At 42.4% G+C, this 20,945-nt stretch overlaps 4 long non-coding RNA genes across 5 annotated transcripts; 2 read left to right on the top strand and 2 right to left on the bottom strand.

Annotated features, from left to right (window-relative positions):
• Positions 1–1,527: 1,527 nt before the first annotated feature.
• Positions 1,528–5,072, bottom strand: LOC148645272 (uncharacterized). The gene is made up of 5 exons (XR_015928548.1): positions 4,940–5,072; positions 2,771–2,926; positions 2,549–2,633; positions 2,293–2,347; positions 1,528–1,776 (listed from the first exon to the last, which is right to left on the bottom strand). It is a non-coding gene; the product is annotated as an uncharacterized LOC148645272 (long non-coding RNA).
• Positions 4,606–5,662, top strand: LOC148645273 (uncharacterized). Of its 2 annotated transcripts, none has more exons than XR_015928549.1 (3): positions 4,606–4,830; positions 5,002–5,110; positions 5,466–5,662. It is a non-coding gene; the product is annotated as an uncharacterized LOC148645273 (long non-coding RNA). The 2 variants fall into 2 exon arrangements; XR_015928550.1 differs by having other exon boundaries at positions 5,016–5,110.
• Positions 5,663–6,685: 1,023 nt separating this feature from the next.
• LOC148645274 (uncharacterized) lies at positions 6,686–9,384 on the bottom strand. The gene is made up of 3 exons (XR_015928423.1): positions 9,279–9,384; positions 7,534–7,688; positions 6,686–7,034 (listed from the first exon to the last, which is right to left on the bottom strand). It is a non-coding gene; the product is annotated as an uncharacterized LOC148645274 (long non-coding RNA).
• Positions 9,385–13,677: 4,293 nt separating this feature from the next.
• Positions 13,678–15,616, top strand: LOC148645275 (uncharacterized). The gene is made up of 2 exons (XR_015928491.1): positions 13,678–14,741; positions 15,335–15,616. It is a non-coding gene; the product is annotated as an uncharacterized LOC148645275 (long non-coding RNA).
• The last annotated feature ends 5,329 nt before the right edge of the window (positions 15,617–20,945 follow it).

Genomic DNA, 20,945 nt, shown 5'->3' on the forward strand with positions numbered 1-20,945 from the left:
ACTGGAATTACCGATGTAAGTATAAAACTTTATCATTTTGAAGTATCTCCCGAGAATTGTTGTTGGAAATGTGATGCACCTTGTCAAAAAAAGACTCAAACTAGGAGATACTTGATTTCTCCCCGGCAGAAATGGTTTTGACCCGACAACATTGTAGGCCTGCTGTTTATAGAAACCGTTTTCTGCGTCTAATAGAATATTCAGAAACCGTTTAGGCTTTCGAATTGCATCACAAAACGACGGAGCCTATAACGATATGGATGAATAGTTTGTGTTAACTAAATTGTTTCAGAAAAAGAATGCGAGTCTGCAATCGACACCCCGTAGCTGTATTGTGCTTTGGGTATTCACACTTGAAATGTAACTGCTTCAATACCCTCTTCGAACAGGAGCATTTTCAGTTACACCAGACTAGGCGCTTTATTCTTGTAAATCTTCTGAATGTGTCCGTTCAATACAGAAGCTCGGTCTAACTAGCTGGGATCATTTCGAGATTGTTTGTAACCGAAAGTTAATACTGATTTTTGTTTTATTGCAGGAAATGCAACGAAGTTCCAGTCTTCATTCCGGTCGCTGCCTCGACCGATAAATCGGAGAAACAGTAACGTGCTGTGTGTTTCTGTATTTTTCCTTGTAGTTGCATGCAAATGTTTCTTACTCTGTTGACTTGTAACAGAATTTAGCGTTAATGTAGCCGTGCTTTGACACTTTGTAATTGAAATGCATGTTCATTTTCACTTTGAAGCCTGTGCATCCGACGTATTGTAATGCTTTGTTTTGTATGCTATTTTCGCTCAATAAATTGATTGAACCTTGATTTTGTTCTTTGATTTCTTGTGCAGAGTTCTGTACCCCCTTGGCCCTGAAAAACCCCGGTGTTGGTGAGTTTTTTGGCGGAGAGATTTTGCTTACAGTTGGTGGCCGCAAGGGGACGCCCTATCGCTTTTTGACTTAAAAAGGTCAAAGGCTACCCCCTTTTTAAGCGTGTCCAGATTTTCCCGCCAAAAAACTTAGTATCTGGGGTTTCTCTCGGGGTCTGGTAGCAATCAAGCCGAGCCTCGCCCACCCCCCCTCATTGGAGAGGGGTAGGCGGGGGCTGGCTGATTGACCGCAGCTCTAGCCAGGCCCACTCGCTCCCGGCAGGAGAGGATGGCAGGTTGGTGGTGGCTTTGGTCCCTGCAGGGAGGCAGGTCTCCTGGGGTGTGGACTTAGAAAGCTGTCAGTTCCAAGCTGTGACTGATAGGCTGAGTCCGCCCTGGGTGCCTCCTCTCTCTCGGGCCGAGGCCATCTCCAGCCTGCCTTCCCCTCCTGCTGGGAGTGAGGGGGCTTGGCTAGAGCTATCCTCCCTTCTCCTCCCCCCAGGGCTAGACCCACGCTCCCTCCTAGGGACCCTATTCCCCCCCAGACTATCTAAAAAGGCGGGCGTCCTCGCACTTTTCCAGGTCAGTGCGATGGGGTGTCGCCTTGCGGTGCGTGGCGCACGCTGCAAGACAACACTTCACACCTTCGAAAATACAGGACAATGCAGACAATGAAACGAGAGTTTTTATTGCAGAATTCAAAGCACATACAACAGCAGCAGTCAACAGAAAACATGCAGGTCAAGAATAAAATACAGCACTGAATCGGGACATTACAGATCAAGCCACTGGTAACAAAAATCAAATGTAACAAAAAGCACACATTGTTGAGAAGAACTTGGCCAACGCTCGTCGAGTTGCTGGAGTGGAGCTGGAAAGGAGATCGCCGGAGCGCAGAGAACCAGGAGCCGCAGAACTGAAGGCAAAAGAAAAAGGATCAAGTTAACGGGATATCGGACTTGCAGAATCGATTTACTTGACGTTCTGAAGTCTATTAACTGTTTAAATAAAATGCGCGAATAAAGATATATAAAAATACAAATTGAACAAATTGAAATCACCAATACATCTCAGTCCTACGTTTTCGTTACTTAGAAAATACGTTCAGCCACATTGAAATTCGATGCTACTTGTCAATACAAGACCAGGTAACACAGCGTGTATAATATTCAAATAAACTCTGCTTTGAAAACCATCGATAAAATGTGTCGGCATTATCCATCTTTACCCAGTGAATTCAATAAATGAATAAAAGTATCATAAAAAAGAACCAGTGCCTTAGCGTTTCTTTTTCTATTCAACAAAAACACAACAAAACAAAAATAAGTTCTATAGTTAGTATAAACCCGTTCTGAGGTTAAAATGTTGGAAATGCGCATTGTCTTTCATATACTATTTAAATAGTAGAGTGCAAACCAGGAATAGAACTTACCTTGGAAAAAACACTTTTTCATAACTGAAGCCACGTTTCTGATATATTTTGTCACCTGGAGATATAAAAAACAAACGAATTAGTAAATTAAACCTTTACAATATTTTATCATTTCGGAGTGGAAAGCGTTATTATAGCCCGAATCCGACAAGCGGAGATTTCACAGCTGCTGACTTTAGAAAGCAAATGTTTGAAGATTAAATAAAACCCCTTTTTCGTTAAAAGAAACACACATTGTCTTACAAAACATACTTACATGAAAGGTAGTATAAGAACGCTGAATGCAGACTTTTAAAACTTCGAGAGCACGCTCAAATGGACAGAACACTCATTTCGGCGTCCTAAAACACAAATTAAACAAAAACAAATGCAATTAACAAATGATGCAAGGGCAATACATTTTATCAAGCCTTCCACAAAGTGAAATTTGAGTTTTTGTATTTAAAATAAGAAAATGCGACATTAAACGCAAACGGACCTCACGCCGCAGAAACTCACCCCGCCGCCATCTTGCCGGGCGCACCTGTGGAACAGATGGACGGGGCGTGTCCGCTGAGGAAGGACACTCTGGGGGCGGGCTCGGCTCCTGAATGACAGCTGTGCGCTCGGTTACAAGGGCTCAACACTCACGGTACTGAAGATAAATAGAAACCTGAACTCACCAAATCACACATAAAGTATATAACGGCTAAGAATTTTCATAGAACCTAACACAGTGACATTCTCCTACAAAACTGTTCGCCCGACTCGTTTAGCTTGCGGCCAGCTGGTCGAATCAAGAGAAATGTGCTGGAGAGAGACCCCTGTCGCTCCTAGTTAGGACTGCACCTCTCTTTCACTGCCAGTGCCACACCTGCCCTGCAGGTGTCTCAGTGGTATAAGGGGCTGCTTTTTCGAATTGAATTCCGATCTATGCATTTATAAAGGACTTAAACCCCCCATTTTCCCTGTTTTGGAAGGCCCCGGAAATGGAGCCCCCCAAAACGGCCGGCGTGGTAGAGAACAGCCACTCCGACAAACTCACCCCGACAGCATGAGAGCTTCACCCGGGGATTAGGTCTCTGACCGGGAATTAGGTCTCAGACTGACGGGGAGGCTCGGGGCTCGACTTTAACTCACACGACTCTCCGGGAGTCGATCTGCTCTCTGAACTTTAGAAGTGTCCGATGGTTCAGCCCGCGGAGCCACCAGGCCGGCCATGCAGAAAACCGGCCATGTACATCTCTTATTCAGACTAAAATCAAGTCATAGTTCCGAGATGAGGCGGTTCCCCAGTCTTATCTCTCATCAAGCATTAATTTATTTTTTAAACAAAATGTCTTTAATGATTCTAAAGACAACTTTAAAAAAACTACATGGACGATTAAATTGGTTTACATGTTTTGTACTCCAGCTGGTGTCCGGGCAGAATATCCCTTTAGTTCCTTAAGAACAGTAGGTGTCTCGACATAGTATATGTATATTTCCATGGGCGTTTGACAAGGTTCCACATAGAACTTTAAAGATTAAAGATTTGAAAATAAAAAGCCATGCATGTAACTAGAAAGTGAACTGGTGTATTCATTGAAAACAAAACAGTGACAAGGATGTAAAAGTTAGTTTTGCAATCAATGGGGCATCACATCGCTTCTTATTATTACTATGAGAGACGCTATTATTTCATGTACTATAATACGTGAAAGTTATGGTAGTCAAGTGCACAGTGCAGGTAATGAAAGTGTTGTTTAGGAATATCCGACAACTGACAATAAACTAGTGGAAGCAGAGTGCGACAGGTGTTAAGGAGATTTGTATTAACTCATAAGTGTAATCTCTAAGAGACGCAAATTCATTTTGATTACTTTAAAAAGGCATTAAAAATCTATACCGTATTATACACTGTATACACAGGTTCTACAGTTAAAAGGGAACCACGGTCAGTGAGTGACGTACACTACAGTAATCACAGTAGAGTAATCACAGGTGAGACTGACTGTCAAACACTAACAGTATAATTCTTACTGCTTGACCCAAAGCTAAAAGACGGGAATTCTGAAACTGTTTCTCGTGTAAGGGTGTAGCTACCTTCTAACCTTTTACTATTGATGTTAGATGGGGATGAATATTGTATTTTGAATTAAACTGCAAACAAATCCTAAATCCTCAATTAAAGTTTTAATAAGGTTATTTCATCAGCGGTGTAGTTAAAAGTATGGAATGGGATTGACTCCAGTTACTTGTGTCGGAAAGACTGAGGGATCCATGTCAACTCCAGGATCCAGTCCATGTTTTACACATATCTAATTAATTAACAGTCCAGAGCCAGGTGTGATTAATCTTTATCCGCCTTCAATTAGTCTCCCTTAAAAATTGTTCTGGCAGCAGTATTGCGTCTTTGTCCTTAAATACCGGCTTTGCACCGATCGCTTTATTTGGGTAGCAGAATGTTTAACAAGTTTTCTTCCTTTTTAGATGGGAAAAGTTCAAAATGAAACAAGAAAAGGCATCAGAGCTTCAAAATAATTAAGAAGGCGATAAGTAACTGCATTTTTAAAAAAGGTTTGCTGGCTTTCAAAGAGACGTTGAACTCAAACTAAACCAGTAACGTTCTTATCTTTTAACAGGCGAAATGGAACGGATCGTTGTTGCTACTATTTAAAATGGCTACCTGTATCTTTAATGCTTGCTCAGGTCTGTTAGTGGTGTTTCAGTAGGTGTCTTATTCCCTAGTTCCTCCTCTCCAGCTCCCCGGCCTTCCTGTCCTCTACAACAGCCTGGACGCCGAAACGCAGAGCTCCCGTGTGGCGTGAAACTGGACAGATGAGCGGTCAGTTCGAAGGTGAGAATCCAACCGGTCTGCACTCTGCTTGGAGAGCCTCTTGCTTTCGGGTTTAAAGAAAGAGCTTTGTGTTTGTAGTCGGACAAATCCTAGATACTAACTGACTTTTCTCAGTATGGCAACGCAGTAGATAGTGAAGAAGCCCACAGCTGCGCTCACTTAATCTGAGGGTGGGGGAAATACCACAGGGAAATGGTCAGTACGGGTAAAACACGGTTTCGCTCCGTTGAACACCTCCCTGCGAATATACCTTATTTTTGCTTTCCAAATGTGCTGTTAATTGTGTAGGTTAAGGCGAGAGGCAGAACTTGCGACTACATGTATTAAAAACGCTTTTTCTCAACTGTTCGAGTAGCCGGACTCGCCTCACGGTCCCAGGTGCCCACCGTCTCTCCGGCCGGCTGTCCTGACTGGAGCGTTTCCTCTCCCGGGGCTCCAGCCTGCGGACCGGCGGAGCGTCTGGATAACAGCCGCCCGGGTTACGACTGTACGGTTTCTTTTTGTTCAATTTTTGCAATAAACTGGTGTCCTTGGATTGTTTCTTAAACCAAATTGTTTGGGTATCTTGGTGGGGTCACTTTTTATGTAGGCAGAGAGCATTTTAACAGGGTATTATTCTCCCGTTTGTTTAACGAGCTTACATGCGTTTCCTTTGCCCGGGCAGGCTGCTCGGGGTGCCTGTTAGTCATGAATTTAGGGTGCTTCATAGCAGTTGTTGTACAACTCCAGCTGTTGCTTGAATGTGCACAAGCAACTGGGTGATAGGACACCTCCTATTGCTAAAATAGTTCTTGCACTTTCTTAATATCACAGCCCCCTCTAAATGACTATTGCTCTTGTCCAGACTGGGTCCAGCACTAATAAGGATCTGGAAGAGCAGCTCTAGTCCTGGCAGGTTCAGCTCAGTCTAGTCCTGCTTGCAGCTTGACTCCTGAGAAATGGAAGACTTGAGAGAATCCCATGTTTTTTACAATGGGTTTTGTGTAGACATTTCATGTAATTGGCAAGAATTGAAAGAGAATGTCAACCCATCAGAGAGGTTTAATGTGCTTTCCTGGGGCTGAGCACATGATCAGGAAAACAATCACAGTCCTGAATGAGCAGAGCAGCCCTGCCCTCTGAAAGAGCATTATAGTTAATTAACACCTGTCTGGTGCTATAACACACCATTACATATTTATGGAGGCATTTTGAGGACAGACTAAAGAACAAAAGATTAAGATACACATATTTAAAGGAAGAAACACTCAAACTCTTCAAATATGTAGCTAGCAGTCAGTGACAGAGAAAATAAACACTTTGAACATTTGAGGAATTAACTTTTAATCTGCAGGAAACAGAATCTGTTTTGACAGCTCTTCAACATATTTACAGTTTACTACTTTTGGACAAAAACATATCAAATGTAAATCAATCTTAATGTCTATCCAGGTTGCTGAGAGATCTGTTTAGTCCCCACAGCATAGACATAATGAAAGGAACTGGAAGTTTACTCAGAAAAAGACATTTCATAAGGTAATCCATTCTTTGTGTGCTTACAAAGTTAGTTTACATTTCCTTTTTTTCACAAAACACGAAACTATCAACTGATTCCTTGAAAAACAAGAGAAATGAAGAGATTCAACATTTGTTACTCAAAGTGCAGAGCTATTTACTGAAAACAGAAAATGTGTATCAAGTGATAAAATGATCACTCTATTATTTTGTTTTCATATCAACATTTCTTAATATAATTAGGAATGTGATATCTTTTAAACCCCTGAATGACAAAACCCTGCATCATAACTCCCTCTTAATGATGTAAGAGCTTGCTGTTCAGAATGACCTCTCATGCAGGTGAGGCTGCAGACTGTGTTGAGTGTCCAGGTGTCCTCGTGATCCCCCCAGCTCAAGGACTCAGGGGAAAGGCCTGTGATCATCAGCACTGTTGAGAGTTGAGAAATACAATCAGAAATCACTGAAGATATAATCATTCTTCCCTCAACAAATATGAAAACAGATTTCACTATGAAACAAGACTACTTACTGTAGAACCAAACTGCTACAGTATGTAACCATTTCATGTCTGTTTGGTGTATATATAATTGATATGGAAAATCATTATGAGCCTAAAAATCAGTCAGTTTCACACAAGTAAAGGTTAACCTGCCCAACACCCCTTTGTGTTACTCAGATAGTTACTGGCCTTCCCCAAGCTAGTTTTACAGTACCCCAGGGCACTAATATATACTGGAGCTTTGGTATGGAAATTATGGGCCACAGGGAAGAGTGCCACCTACTTGTACACTGTTTAAAAACATGTGAACAACAAAACACACCTTTTCCTGAAATCTTAGGAAGTCGCTAAAATAAAATAAACACAAATCAATCCCTTCAGTTACAGAAGACCTTAAGATCAGCTGTGCTGATGAAGTACTGTTCACCCCACAGGAGAACAGGACACTTCACCCACAGGAGAGCCCTTCCTCCAGCCTCAGGGGTGACCTGTCGCAGCTGCTCACTCTCCACAGACCAGCTGGAGGAGTGAGAACAGGCAGAGAGCGAATTCAACAGGAGACTCTGGGAGGCCAGACTGTTGCTGAGAAAATAAGAAAGTGAAAGTCATGTCAGGCTTTCTATTCAAAATCGAAAAGCTAGACTTCAGATTGAAACACGTTGCTCTTAGGTAGGAAATATTCCATGTAAACTAAATGACAGTGTGATGCCGTGGGGGTTTCAGTCATCTGTCGGGTCGATCAGAACCAGACCAGAACACACCTTAGGCAAATAACAGTTAAAAACACAGGTCTACCCTGATAAAATAAAACAAACACAGAGCAACTTGTCTCCAAAACACCCTGGAGAACAAATAATGTACCCATATGAAAAACTACATTTCTTCTCAAAGTAAAAAATAAATCTTTCCATGTTCTCCCTCAAAAATTGATCCAATTATGTCTTCTTACCCGTACAAAATAAACCTCCCTCCTTGAATGCAAAAAGTAACTGTGTGCTTGTTAAGCCCATTTTAACTTTCCCTTTTTTCTCATCCTCTTTCAGTCCCTTCTAAAGACTATTATGACTTCACTGAATGAATTAACCTTTATTGCCTCTAAGAGAATTTGTCTTGCACATCAAGAGCTCATAAACCTATAGCCAATAAACTGTAATGTAACTGTAATGTACAATGTAACTGGACAGAAATATTTGAACTTAACAGGTTATAGATGTTTAAGATATAGTTATGCAGATGTCTTCCACAAACTCAGAACTGTATATCCCTCCAGTGACTTTTGGAATAATTTAGAAAGTACAGGACTAAGCTCTTCATGACTTGTTCATTTCTGCAAAGTATTGCCTTCCAGATTTTCCAGGCACGTTCATTTTTGAGTCCTTAAAACACAAAAAACACGCACTCCACTTGTTTAGATGTTACAGTAGTAGGTTCTCCTGGTTCTCAGTTCATTTCCCGGGGGGGGTGTGCTGAAGCAAGCACACATTACTGAGGGGCACCTGGCCAATCATGGTTAAGATCCTACACCACGCCTCCTGTACATTATTTCTATTCATTAGTTTCTCCACCTTGGACTTGTCATCTCTTTTAGCCTGTTTCAATTCTTCCTATATCTTCCTCTGAATCACTTTCCCCCTCTCAATCTATCACAGCTTTGAATTCCTGCTCTTTCTTTTTGGATTAGATCAGATGTTGGTGGTTCGATATGAACTTTACAGGCATTCTTAATGTTACCATAACAGGGATCTAACGTTCTAGAACCTCTTGTGTAGCCTTTTACATACTGATGATCATTAGGGAGAACTGACTTAAGCAAACAGCCATTGAAATCTCCCTAAATTAATTTCTGAGGCAGTTTTATAATCGGCATCAGGAGAAATCTACAGAGGAGTTGCAAACGCCTGCCCAAACTCCCATGGCAGGTAGCGAGGTCATAAAGAAACAGACAGGAGTTCCAGATCTGGTGAGTTAAAGGATTGTAGATCTGTCTGTTTTTTACTTCTTTTATCTTATACTATCTGGTCTTGATTATTTCTTTACCTTTTTCTTTTTCTCTCTTCTTCCCCTGCCCTTTCTTTGTTTTGCTATGGTTTATTTAATACAAAGTCTTTGTTTTCCTGTTGTCTTCCAACACGTTCCCTATGTCCTTTTCCAAATGGGAAATCATGTACTCACCATATCCAGTCAGCTGTAGTTTGTGTGCAGCTTGGCTTCAGTTTCTACTCTCTGTCATCTCTGGGTTTGATTTATGTGGCCTGTGGGTACGAGTTCTCCTCTGTTTTATGTACTTCAGTTCCGCCATCTTAATGAGATCAAAAGTCTGAGTGAAATCTTCTTAAATTACCTCCCATTCAGTGCAGTGCCCGTGGTGGCATCACAAAAGTTATACAAACAGAAATTCATAGTTCAAAACATAGTGATGTGATAACGAACATCAAAAGTTTATCTTCCATGAATAAACATTTTTCAAGAACATTCACACATTCTTCCAGTGAAGCAGGAGAATCCAGTTCATGTCCAGACACTGCTGGAGAAGGACAGGTGCACACGTGATTATGACAGATACAAGAATACACAAGGGAAGAGATGGTATTTTACAAAGCGCTTTACATTTGACAGGTGCTTTGTGCAAAAGAGCCTGAACTGTAAAACACAGGCTGTGTGCCGGCAGAGCAGAGATACTCCTACCTGCATTGTGGCAGCTGTGTCCTCCAACGAGCTCAGAGTGCAGGATCTCTCCTTCCCAGAAGAAGCCTTCAGGCCTGAAATACTCCAATTAAAACTGGAGAGAGTCCTTTCATTAGCAAGTGAACACTAACGTGTTTCTTTTTCTCTCATCAGAAAGTCAGCACTGTCACAGATATAGGGATTCCTAAATTCTTTCATCTCTCGTCTCACACACTCATGGTGCAAACTTGGCATTTTGCCTGATACTCCCCTGTATCAGGAAGTCAGAGTTTTCTTCATTTTGCGTCTTGTGTTTGAATGAAGATGTAAATATGATTCAGAGGATAGAAAATTCCCTTCTATTTAATCTATACAATTGTGTCTTCCTGTAATCCTACCAGTTCTGTACTTTTAAGAACTTCAAACATATCCTGAGAGGAGAGATTGAAGATCGTCATCTAGAAAACGATCTGATTGGCTTCTCAGCTCCCCACGTCTGGCCAACAGGAATTGAATAGATGCCTCCCCTTATTGACCAATAATACTGCTTGCAATAGAAGCAGCTCCCCAGTAAAATAACCAAGTAATTATATGCCTGCCCCCACGTCCCCTCCACAATGCCAAAGTAGCTATACAAAATAACTGAGGTAGAATGGTAACTGTGCCCTGTACCCATATTAAATAAATCAACAAAAGATGTTCTCTCACTGCACTGTAGTAACAAAACCCAATATGCTCTAGATTAAGCAGAGACTGTCTCAACCCCATTTTGTGGGAGGCTGAGCTCTGCAGGTTCCATACTTGCCTAGTAAAAGGTCAGTTAAGGACTTGGACCAACCCTCCAGGTGACGTAAAATTCTGAAGGAGTCACAACAAATTGAGAACCCTTAAAGGAGCTCTTGTCATTGAGTGATCAATTTACTTTACTGCACTCTCTCCCGAGTGCTCTTGGGTAAATAGTGGAGGACCTGTAAGACCACTTCAATTGGTGTTTCAGGATGAGGTCTATAGATGCCTTCTTCTGCAGTTGCACAGATAAAAAAGGCAGAGACTTGCTTTACAGGTGTGACAACTGAAGCTCCTTGGTTAGTGCAAGGTGCCATTCATCTCTTAAAACTGAACAGTACATGAGAAGATACAGCAATTTCCCTCCACTTTGCATTGTAGTCCAATGAAAGCTACCCCTGAATGTATTGATCTTCAGTTTCAATAAAGCATCGGGGACTAACCATTGGCACCAGTACGGAGGACAGAGTTCAAAGTTAATGGCTGTACAGGAGACTTCCACTGACACCTTGGCTTTATTGTACAGACATGACATAGATGTGACAAGAGCAGGCTCAAGGACATGACATAAGGTCAGAGGAGCCCCATACAAACCACAGATCTTGGTTCCACATCACAGATGCAGTGCTGAAGATCTCCCCTTCCTGTTCAAGAGCTTCAGTTGCCAGTCTCTGTTATTCCCAGGGCAGAAGAAAAAGGCTTCCCAGCACACCTCTCCATTCTTCCCATGTGATCAACAGGGCTCTTTTCAGAAGTGGGAAAAAAAATAAAATACCAAGAGCACACCTCTCCTGCACCTCTTAAAAAAGGAAAGATTACATGACCACATCCTGACACCACACACTGGACACTCATACCCAGGCCTGTCACACAATGGACTCCCAAGCATGGCGAGCATGCTCAACCTCACCCAGATCATTACCATCGTTGAAGGATGGTTTCCATCAGTCCAGTGGAGATACTGCTGTGAGGAAGCAGCCTTTAGCACAAAAGGACCTACAGGATGGATCAATGCAAGGTACTGTACGAACCCATGAAGACTCAATTGTGCAGAGGGTCAGTCCTGTGCTGAAGGACCTACTGCCTCCAGAGGCAGTGCAGCTAGCTAACCCTCATCTAGAGCAAGTCTAGAAAAAACAGAAACACCAATGTGGAAAAACTCAGCTTGTTTTTGCATGGAACACCCTGAACAGCTCCTGGTCAGTGCTGCTGAATGTAGTTCTGCAATGCCAATTTACTCCACAGCATCAGCATAGCTTATCCATGAGCTGGCACACACACTTCTTTTACACAAAATCCCAGCACATGTGGTACTCCCACATGACAGCATCACTTACTGCATTTCCAAGCCACAGCTCAGCTTGACAAGTCCCACAGAGGGGCAACTGGCATCAGAAAAAGATCTGGTTGAATTTTCCAAACCACTGACATCTTGCTCCTCTCACCAAACATATCTGAGTATCCCAGAGCCACAGGAACATTGGCAAAACTCACACTGAATAATTCTAATGATCCTCTCCAATTCAAAGCACAATATAAATGCTTTCCTCCCAAACTTCACTTTTATAACCCCCTTCATTAATTACAGGGGCTGGGCTAATTCCATGGGAACCTATCCCAAAAGCCCTAAAATCCTCATGTGGAATGGCCAGTTGTGTCCAGCTCGATAATGCACACCTGCTTCCAGATCCCTGCCTGCTCAGAAGCCATCTTGGCTCAGAGAAACACCACCACCTGGGCTTGAGCCAAAATGCAAGGTGCCTATAGAAGCCTTCTAGGGACACTATGACGTTGCTTTAATCAATTTTCCTTGAACGTTATTAGTTCCTAAACATTTCACCATACCTCAATCTGTTTCGGAAATCGTCGAGTAGAGAAAGATAAGCTCCACTGAGGGTGGAGGTAGTTAGCATTGGTGACTGGGCGCAGGAATGGTGTGCTGTCAGCTGTCTGTGCAGAGCCTACTGTAGGACACGACAGTGAGGCACTGAGAGGTTGTGTGGTTCTAACATGAGTGTGTCAAGTCTCAGCCCGACAGTGAGGAGCTGGAGACTGGGTGTAATGAGTGAGCTGAGTCTGAGTGTGAGAGTGAGACTCTGGAGACTCTGGTTTGTGTGAGACCCGGCCCGGAGGTGTCAGGAGATGATGTCAGTGGCTGGAGGAAGCCAAGTCGGCCTTCCAGTAAGGCAAAGAAGGCGATAGAGCAGCTCTGGTCAAACTGGATTGATCGAGTCAAAGGCGTTCCACTGCTTCTCCCTGAAAAGGACTAGCCAGAGGGTGAAAGCTGGTGGTGAAGCTCATTGAGCTCAGGACACCACGAGTGAAGAAGTCAGCATTGTGAGGGGCCTAGGGCTTGATCTCAGAGGAGATCAGAGAGGAGAGAGGCATCAGCGACAGAGTAGACTCTGAGCCTGAGTTGTCCATAGTGGCAGCCACTACCCCCATGGCCTCACACACCTCTTTGCAATCATCCAGCTTTCCTTGACTGAGTTCTACCTCCCTGCTGCTTTCACCAGCTCCCAGAGTCTGCGCCTGAGCCTCTCGCTGAACTTGGGAGACTTCTACTGGACAGCATTTGGCTCTGGTGCTGATCCTGCTCAAGAGCATTTTAGGAAATGGTTCATCTCCTGCCAGGTAGGCTCCGACTCTTCAAAAGCAGTGGTGGGTCTGTCCGGTTTAACGAGTGAAGCCGTCGTCTCCAGCTCCTCCTGGTCTCTGAGGTTGCGGTATAATCTTTTATCCATATATAATGCTTAGGGAATGGTCTAAAGTTTAGAATTGGGGTTGCACTGTGGCTGAGAAATTTGAGTTTATTTGAATATAACATATACTTCAGTACAGTGCTCTAGTTTGATGCTAATGAGTGAAGTAGTTGCTGCAGGTAACCATTTAAAATAAATTTGAGTTGCAGTCATACAACGTGGACTACTTTGACATGAACCAAGTGAAATGTGAAAGGATGTCATGGGGAAGTGTATTTATACGTTATTTACACAAAGAGTTGTGGGAGAATGGCACAGGCGATCCAGACATTTTGTTGAAACCAACAGTTCTTTACTTTCGAGCAACGGCTCCATGAGGTTATATAATCAAACTGATATCAGTAACCAAAAGGGCTACATGGATCAAATACTGTCCTCTTATTTGAACTTTCTCATGTTCTTGTAACTTATTACATGGACACATCAGCTGCATGACTAATAAGAAGTAGAAAGGTGGTAAATTGAGTGCATGATAAATGTTTACACATGTAAAATCTGACATCTTGGTGCAGAGTTTAGATCAGGTTATAGCACAGTGAGTGTCCAAGACCCCACAGCTCGCCTGCGTGTTTCTAAATCCTTTCATTCACATTCCTGTGGCTCTCAAACACTAATAGGGATTTAATGCACTAACTGTGATTTACTCAGATGGCCATGGGAAAAAGGATATTGAAACTTGTAACTCATGGGGGCTTCTGTAAACAAGGTCGATATCTTTAATAAGTTTTCACGTGGATCCAAGAAAAAAGCTGCCTGCAACGTCAGACTGTGGCCACGCCCACTCGAATGACATCTCTCGCAGGCCACGCCCCGCGCACCTGTGCGCCAGGTTCTGCTGGAGAGAGCGGAGCTGAGTGCGTTTGTTCCGCGTCTTTTATGGTTATTTTTAATTTTTCCTTAGTTTGAATGTAGATCAAATTTAACTCATGTAATTATGTAGTCTATACCTTACATGAGAAAAGTTTAAAACACGCATTTCTTTGGGAGCTAAATAGCATTTTTAATGCGCCTTTGTTCACAAAATTTAGCGTGTGCATTCATCCAAACCAACGTTTGGAAAGTACTTTGAAAAGTAGCTTTGTAAAGATTTTCGTTATTTTTCAGAGTTTGCTCTTATATTCGTGATAAATATGTCGCTTGCAACTAACTTTTTAATGGGCTTTAAATTGTAAATTCGACTTTTTGGTGTTTTCAGTTTAGTGTCTTCGGGAAGGACATGATTCGCAGTACATTTTTTTCATTTCTATACAAGTATCTCATTAAAATATATTTTGGCCATCTGCCATGGTGAAAACGCCGTTTGCTACTCAGAAACCTTGGTTTCAATTATCTTTAAATAATCGTCTAAATACTTGTGTTCTTGTGTTTTCAGTTTGGTGTCTGCGGGCAGGACATGCTTGGCTCAGCTACTGGAATTAGCGATGTAAGTATAAACCTTTTTATTCGTTTACACCTATCATTTTGAAGTATCTGCAGAGAATTGTTGTTGGAAATGTGATGCACCTTGTCTAAAAAAGACTCAAACTAGGAGATACTTGATTTCTCTCGGGCAGAAATGGTTTTGACCCGACAACTTTGTAGGCCTGCTTTTTATAGAAACCGTTTTCTGCTAAACTAAATGATAAATTTCGTTTTTTATGCGTCTAATAGAATATAGGCTTTCGAATTGCATCACAACAATTAAAACGACGGAGCCTATAACGATATGGATGAATAGTTTGTGTTAACTAAATTGTTTCAGAAAAAAAAATGCTTATCCAAACGGAAAGCATAAAAAGAATGTGTCTGCAATCGACACCCCGTAGCTGTATTGTGCTTTGGGTATTCACACTTGAAATGTAACTGCTTCAATACCCTCTTCGAACAGGAGCATTTTCAGTTACACCAGACTAGGCGCTTTATTCTTGTAAATCTTCTGAATGTGTCCGTTCAATACAGAAGCTCGGTCTAACTAGCTGGGATCATTTCGAGATTGTTTGTAACCGAAAGTTAATACTGATTTTTGTTTTATTGCAGGAAATGCAACGAAGTTCCAGTCTTCATTCCGGTCGCTGCCTCGACCGATAAATCGGAGAAACAGTAACGTGCTGTGTGTTTCTGTATTTTTCCTTGTAGTTGCATGCAAATGTTTCTTACTCTGTTGACTTGTAACAGAAGTTAGCGTTAATGTAGCCGTGCTTTGACACTTTGTAATTGAAATGCATGTTCATTTTCACTTTGAAGCCTGTGCATCCGACGTCTTGTAATGCTTTGTTTTGTATGCCATTTTCGCTCAATAAATTGTTGATTGAACCTTGATTTTGTTCTTTGATTTTTTGTGCAGAGTTCTGTACCCCCTTGGCCCTGAAAAACCCCGGTGTTGGTGAGTTTTTTGGCGGAGAGATTTTGCTTACAGTTTGTGGCCGCAAGGGGACCCCCTATCGCTTTTTGACTTGAAAAGGTCAAAGGCTACCCCCTTTTTAAGCGTGTCCAGATTTTCCCGCCAAAAAACTTAGTATCTGAGGTTTCTCTCGGGGTCTGGTAGCAATCAAGCCGAGCCTCGCCCACCCCCCCTCATTGGAGAGGGGTAGGCGGGGGCTGGCTGATTGACCGCAGCTCTAGCCAGGCCCACTCGCTCCCGGCAGGAGAGGATGGCAGGTTGGTGGTGGCTTTGGTCCCTGCAGCGAGGCAGGTCTCCTGGGGTGTGGACTTAGAAAGCTGTCAGTTGCAAGCTGTGACTGATGGGCTGAGTCCGCCCTGGGTGCCTCCTCTCTCTCGGGCCGAGGCCATCTCCAGCCTGCTGGGAGTGAGGGGGCTTGGCTAGAGCTATCCTCCCTTCTCCTCCCCCCAGGGCTAGACCCACGCTCCCTCCTAGGGACCCTATTCCCCCCCAGACTATCTAAAAAGGCGGGCGTCCTCGCACTTTTCCAGGTCAGTGCGATGGGGTGTCGCCTTGCGGTGCGTGGCGCACGCTGCAAGACAACACTTCACACCTTCGAAAATACAGGACAATGCAGACAATGAAATGAGAGTTTTTATTGCAGAATTCACAGCACATACAATAGCAGCAGTCAACAGAAAACATGCAGGTCAAGAATAAAATACAGCACTGAATCGGGACATTACAGATCAAGCAACTGGTATCAAAAATCAAATGTAACAAAAAGCACACATTGTCGAGAATAAAATGCTGGAGATCGTCGGAGCGCAGAGAATCAGGAGCCGCAGCACATACAATAACATCAGTCAACAGGAAACATGCAGGTTAACAATAACATAAATCGGTATACAAAGGGCACACTACAGATCAAGCCACAGATATCAAAATACAATTCAAGGAAAAGCACACATTGTCGAGAAGAACCTGCCAACGCTCGTCGAGTTGCTGGAAAGGAGATCGTCGGAGAGCAGAGAACCAGGAGCCGCAGAACTGAAGGCAAAAGAAAAAAGATCAAGTTAACAGGATATCGGACTTGCATAATCGATTCACTTGACGTTCTGAAGACTATTAACTGTTTAAATAAAATACGGGAATAAAGATATTTAAAAACACACAAATTGAAATCACCAATACATCTCAGTCCTACTTTTTCGTTACTTAGAAAATACGTTCAGCCACATTGAAATTCGATGCTACTTGTAAATACAAGACCAGGTAACACAGCGTGTATAATATATGAATAAACTCTGCTTTAAAAACCATCGCTAAAATGTGTTGGTATTATCCATCTTTACACAATGAATTCAATAAATGAATAAAAGTATCATAAAAAAGAACCAGCGCCTTAGAGTTTACTCCGCAAAAGCACAATGAAACGAAAAAAAGTTGGTATAAAACTTCTTTTGTTAAAATGCTGGGAAATACGTGTTGTTTTATCGAGTTACACAAATAGTGTTAGCGGAAGGTAGGAACAGAACTTACCTTGGAAAAAACACTTTCATAAGTGGAGTTACGTTCTTGAAATCCTTTTGCTACCTGGAGAAATAAAGAAAAACGTACGAATTAGTCAATTTCATCTTTACAACATTTTATTATTTCTGAGCGGTAAGCGTTATTATAGCCCGAATCCGAAAAGTAGAGATTACACAGCTACTTACTTTATACAGCACATGTTTGACGATAAATTACAGGGTTTTTCGTTAAAAGAAGAGCTAGATATACCATATTTTAAAATATATATACTTACATGAAAGGTAGTACAAGAACGCTGAATGCAAACTTTTAAAACTTCGAGAGCACGCTCAAACGAGCAGGAGACTCTTTTCGGCGTCCTTAAACACAAATTAAAAAGAAACAAACGCAATTTAAAAAGTTGCAATAACAATACATTTATGTCTAACTGTCCTCAAAGTGAAATCTTAGTTTTTGTATTTAAAATAAGAAAATTAGAAATAAAACGCAAACGCACCTCACGCCGCAGAAACTCTCCCCGCTGCCATCTTGCCGGGCGCACCTGTGGAACAGGTGGACGGGGCGTGTCCGCTGAGGAAGGTCACTCTGGGGGCGGGCTCGGCTCATGAATGACAGCTGTGCGCTCGGTTACAAGGGCTCAACACTCACGCTACTGAAGATAAATAGAAACTTGAACTCACCAAATCATACATAAAGTATATAACGGCTGAGGATTTTCAGAGAACCTAATTCAGTGACATTCTCCTACAAAACTGTTCGCCCGACTCGTTTAGCTTGCGGCCAGCTGGTCGAATCAAGAGAAATGTGCTGGAGAGAGACCCCTGTCGCTCCTAGTTAGGACTGCACCTCTCTTTCACTGCCAGTGCCACACCTGCCCTGCAGGTGTCTCAGTGGTATAAGGGGCTGCTTTTTCGAATTGAATTCCGATCTATGCATTTATAAAGGACTTAAACCCCCCATTTTCCCTGTTTTGGAAGGCCCCGAAAATGGAGCCCCCCCAAAACGGCCGGCGTGGTAGAGAACAGCCACTTCGACAAACTCACCCCAACAGCATGAGAGCTTCACCGAGTTTTTTCACGGGGCTTAGGTCTCAGACTGCCGGGGAGGCTCGGGGCTCGACTTCAACTCACAGGACTCTCCGGGAGTCGATCTGCTCTCTGAACTTTAGAAGTGCCCGATGGTTCAGCCCGCGGAGCCACCAGGCCGGCCATGCAGAATACCGGCCATGTACATCTCTTAGTTTTCGAATGATAGTGGTCATTCGGGTGACAAGGTTCACACACAGAAGTTTAATCCTTCAGATTAAAACTGTGCATATCAAAATCAATGCATTTAAATAGAACGTAAGATGGTCTGTGCACAGAAAACAGAATAGTGATGAGGATGTAATTACACGTTTTGCATCAGTGGAGCATCACATCGCTCCTTATTACATTAGAAATGCTATTATTTAATATGCTATGAGACATGACAGTTATTATAGTCAAAACGTAGTCAAATGCAAAGAGTGCAGGTGGTAAAAATGTTGTCTCCGAATAGCAGTCGGCTGGCAAACTAGTGGAAGATGCAAATGAATTTTGATTAATTTAAAAAGTCATTAAAATTCTATATAGTGTTATACGCTGTATGCATTATTCGTTATACAGTGAAAAGTGTTGGGGAACCACTTTCAATATGTGATGTACAGTATAGGAATCACATGTGCAGGAATCACATGCGAGGCTATCAAAAACTAACAGCATAAATCGTACTGCTTGTCCAAAGTTTAAAAAAAAACAGGAATTCAGAAACGGTGTTTCTGGCGCAAGTTTGGCCAATTTCTAACTTTTTACTGTTGATGATCTGAATCCCTGGGGATGAATAAAGTATTTTGAATTGAATTGAAAACAACATTGTAAATGTTCAATTAAAGTTCCAGTAAGGTTACTCCACCAACACAATAAAAAGGACATGGATAACCACGTTTTTTTTAAAAAAACTTAAATATATGTTCAATAATTTTTGTGAAAATAAAACTGTTTTCACATATTTCTGAGGTCTACAGTCGTGAGACAGCAAAAGTTTCCAATGTTGCTTTGCAGTTGTGTTATGAACTGCTGTACCTAGGACAACTTTACTGTACATAGTGCCCCTTAAAAAACAAATCCTGGTTCTTTTTAATGTTTCCGAATTTGCTTGAGTAAAATATATAATTCAACAATGGTCTTGTACTACTAGAAGTTGCTAATTCTAGTATTTTTAAATATGTTGCTCTAAAGAAGGATCGCATCTTCAAACTTCCATTGATTCGTATCACAATGAGAAACTAATCCTTAAGATTGAAAAAATATTGACACAGCTACAGTACGAAGCATTAAGATGTGCTCGTTAAAGCCTTTTTTAAGAACATGCAACTGTTCGCTAATGTTCCTTTTCTAAGGCTAAACCCACAACTCTTGTGATTAAGGTATGGGATTGGAGACAAACTTAATTTTCCTGTTCACACAAACGCACAGAAAATACTGAAATACTGGTATTAAAAAAAACCGCCGCCCCCTGGAAACAGAGAAACAAAATTGCAGATATACTTATCCTTGCAGCAGCAATAGTGTGCTTCAGTTTTCTCACGGGGATACTAGCGGTCAATGTCGCTGTAGAGAGTCGCATTATTGCCCGAAAAAGAAGGAACGAAAGCGGCTGGAAAGCAATTTTTAACAGCACAAACCGGCTCAAACGAATCAGAGCGATTTGGTTCTCCTGCGACGTTGCAGGTGGGCAGTGCGACGTCACGACCCCATAGAAATAAGGCGTTACTGTATATCTCGGAAACGAAAGCAGCACAAAAGCTACTTTCAGCGAATGCGATGTGTTTCATCGTTTGAGCCGTTTATGGGAGGGGGGCAACTTCAGACTGCTCTGCCACTCCTCCTACCTTCAGTGTATTTAAATCCACAGACACAAACCGGATAAGCTGGCGTAATTTGGTTATGAGCACCGACACTTCGCTGCCACGCTAGACATTGTTCGAAAGACGCACGACCTCTGAAATATTACTTTAATCTCTCGCCTGTTGGTTTAAGGAAACTGTCTATTGGCAGAATCACACTGAGGGCCTGAGGCTCTTGAAATCTGCCTCCAATGTCTTGCAGTGATGTTCACACGTTTGAAAAGTCGAACCGCTCAGCCAGTTTAGAGTGGGAGACAGCCTTGAGAGATGAGGCACAATTTCTAGCAGGAAACGCAAGTTCTATCACCACTCCACAGCAAGCAAACTGCCCCCTTCACAGTCTTTCAGTGCTGTTGAGCACACTTCAGTGGTACTAGTTTCTGTAGATCTTAACGTGAAAGTCTTCACTAGAGTCCTCAGCAGTGCCAAAGAAAAATTGCACTGTTTCTCTTGCAAGAGAAACACCTGTAACAACTCCTGTAACTTCCCCATGTCTCAGTCTCTCTCCTGAAAGTAATCCAAGTCAGCCTGGCCTTTATTTTAAGGGATGTTAGGGATGAATGGAACTTCTTTGAGTGTCTACCCTTGCACCAGATGATAGCAGGGCTTGCTTATTCATTTCTTGTTGCACAGTACTTATTGCTACCTGGTTTGTGTTCTTGGTCTTGAAGCTGCTGGTCTTTCTTTGGCCATGGTTGAGGGCAACAGGACATCTCACTGTCCAGGACTGGCTGCATGCAGAAAAACATCATCAGCCATGAGGTGATGCATGCCCTGGGCTTCATCCATGAGCACAACCGGGTGACAGA

Source organism: Lepisosteus platostomus, chromosome 19 (genome assembly GCF_059453375.1).
Source record: "Lepisosteus platostomus isolate fLepPlt1 chromosome 19, fLepPlt1.hap1, whole genome shotgun sequence".
In the NCBI taxonomy this organism is placed as follows: domain Eukaryota; kingdom Metazoa; phylum Chordata; class Actinopteri; order Semionotiformes; family Lepisosteidae; genus Lepisosteus; species Lepisosteus platostomus.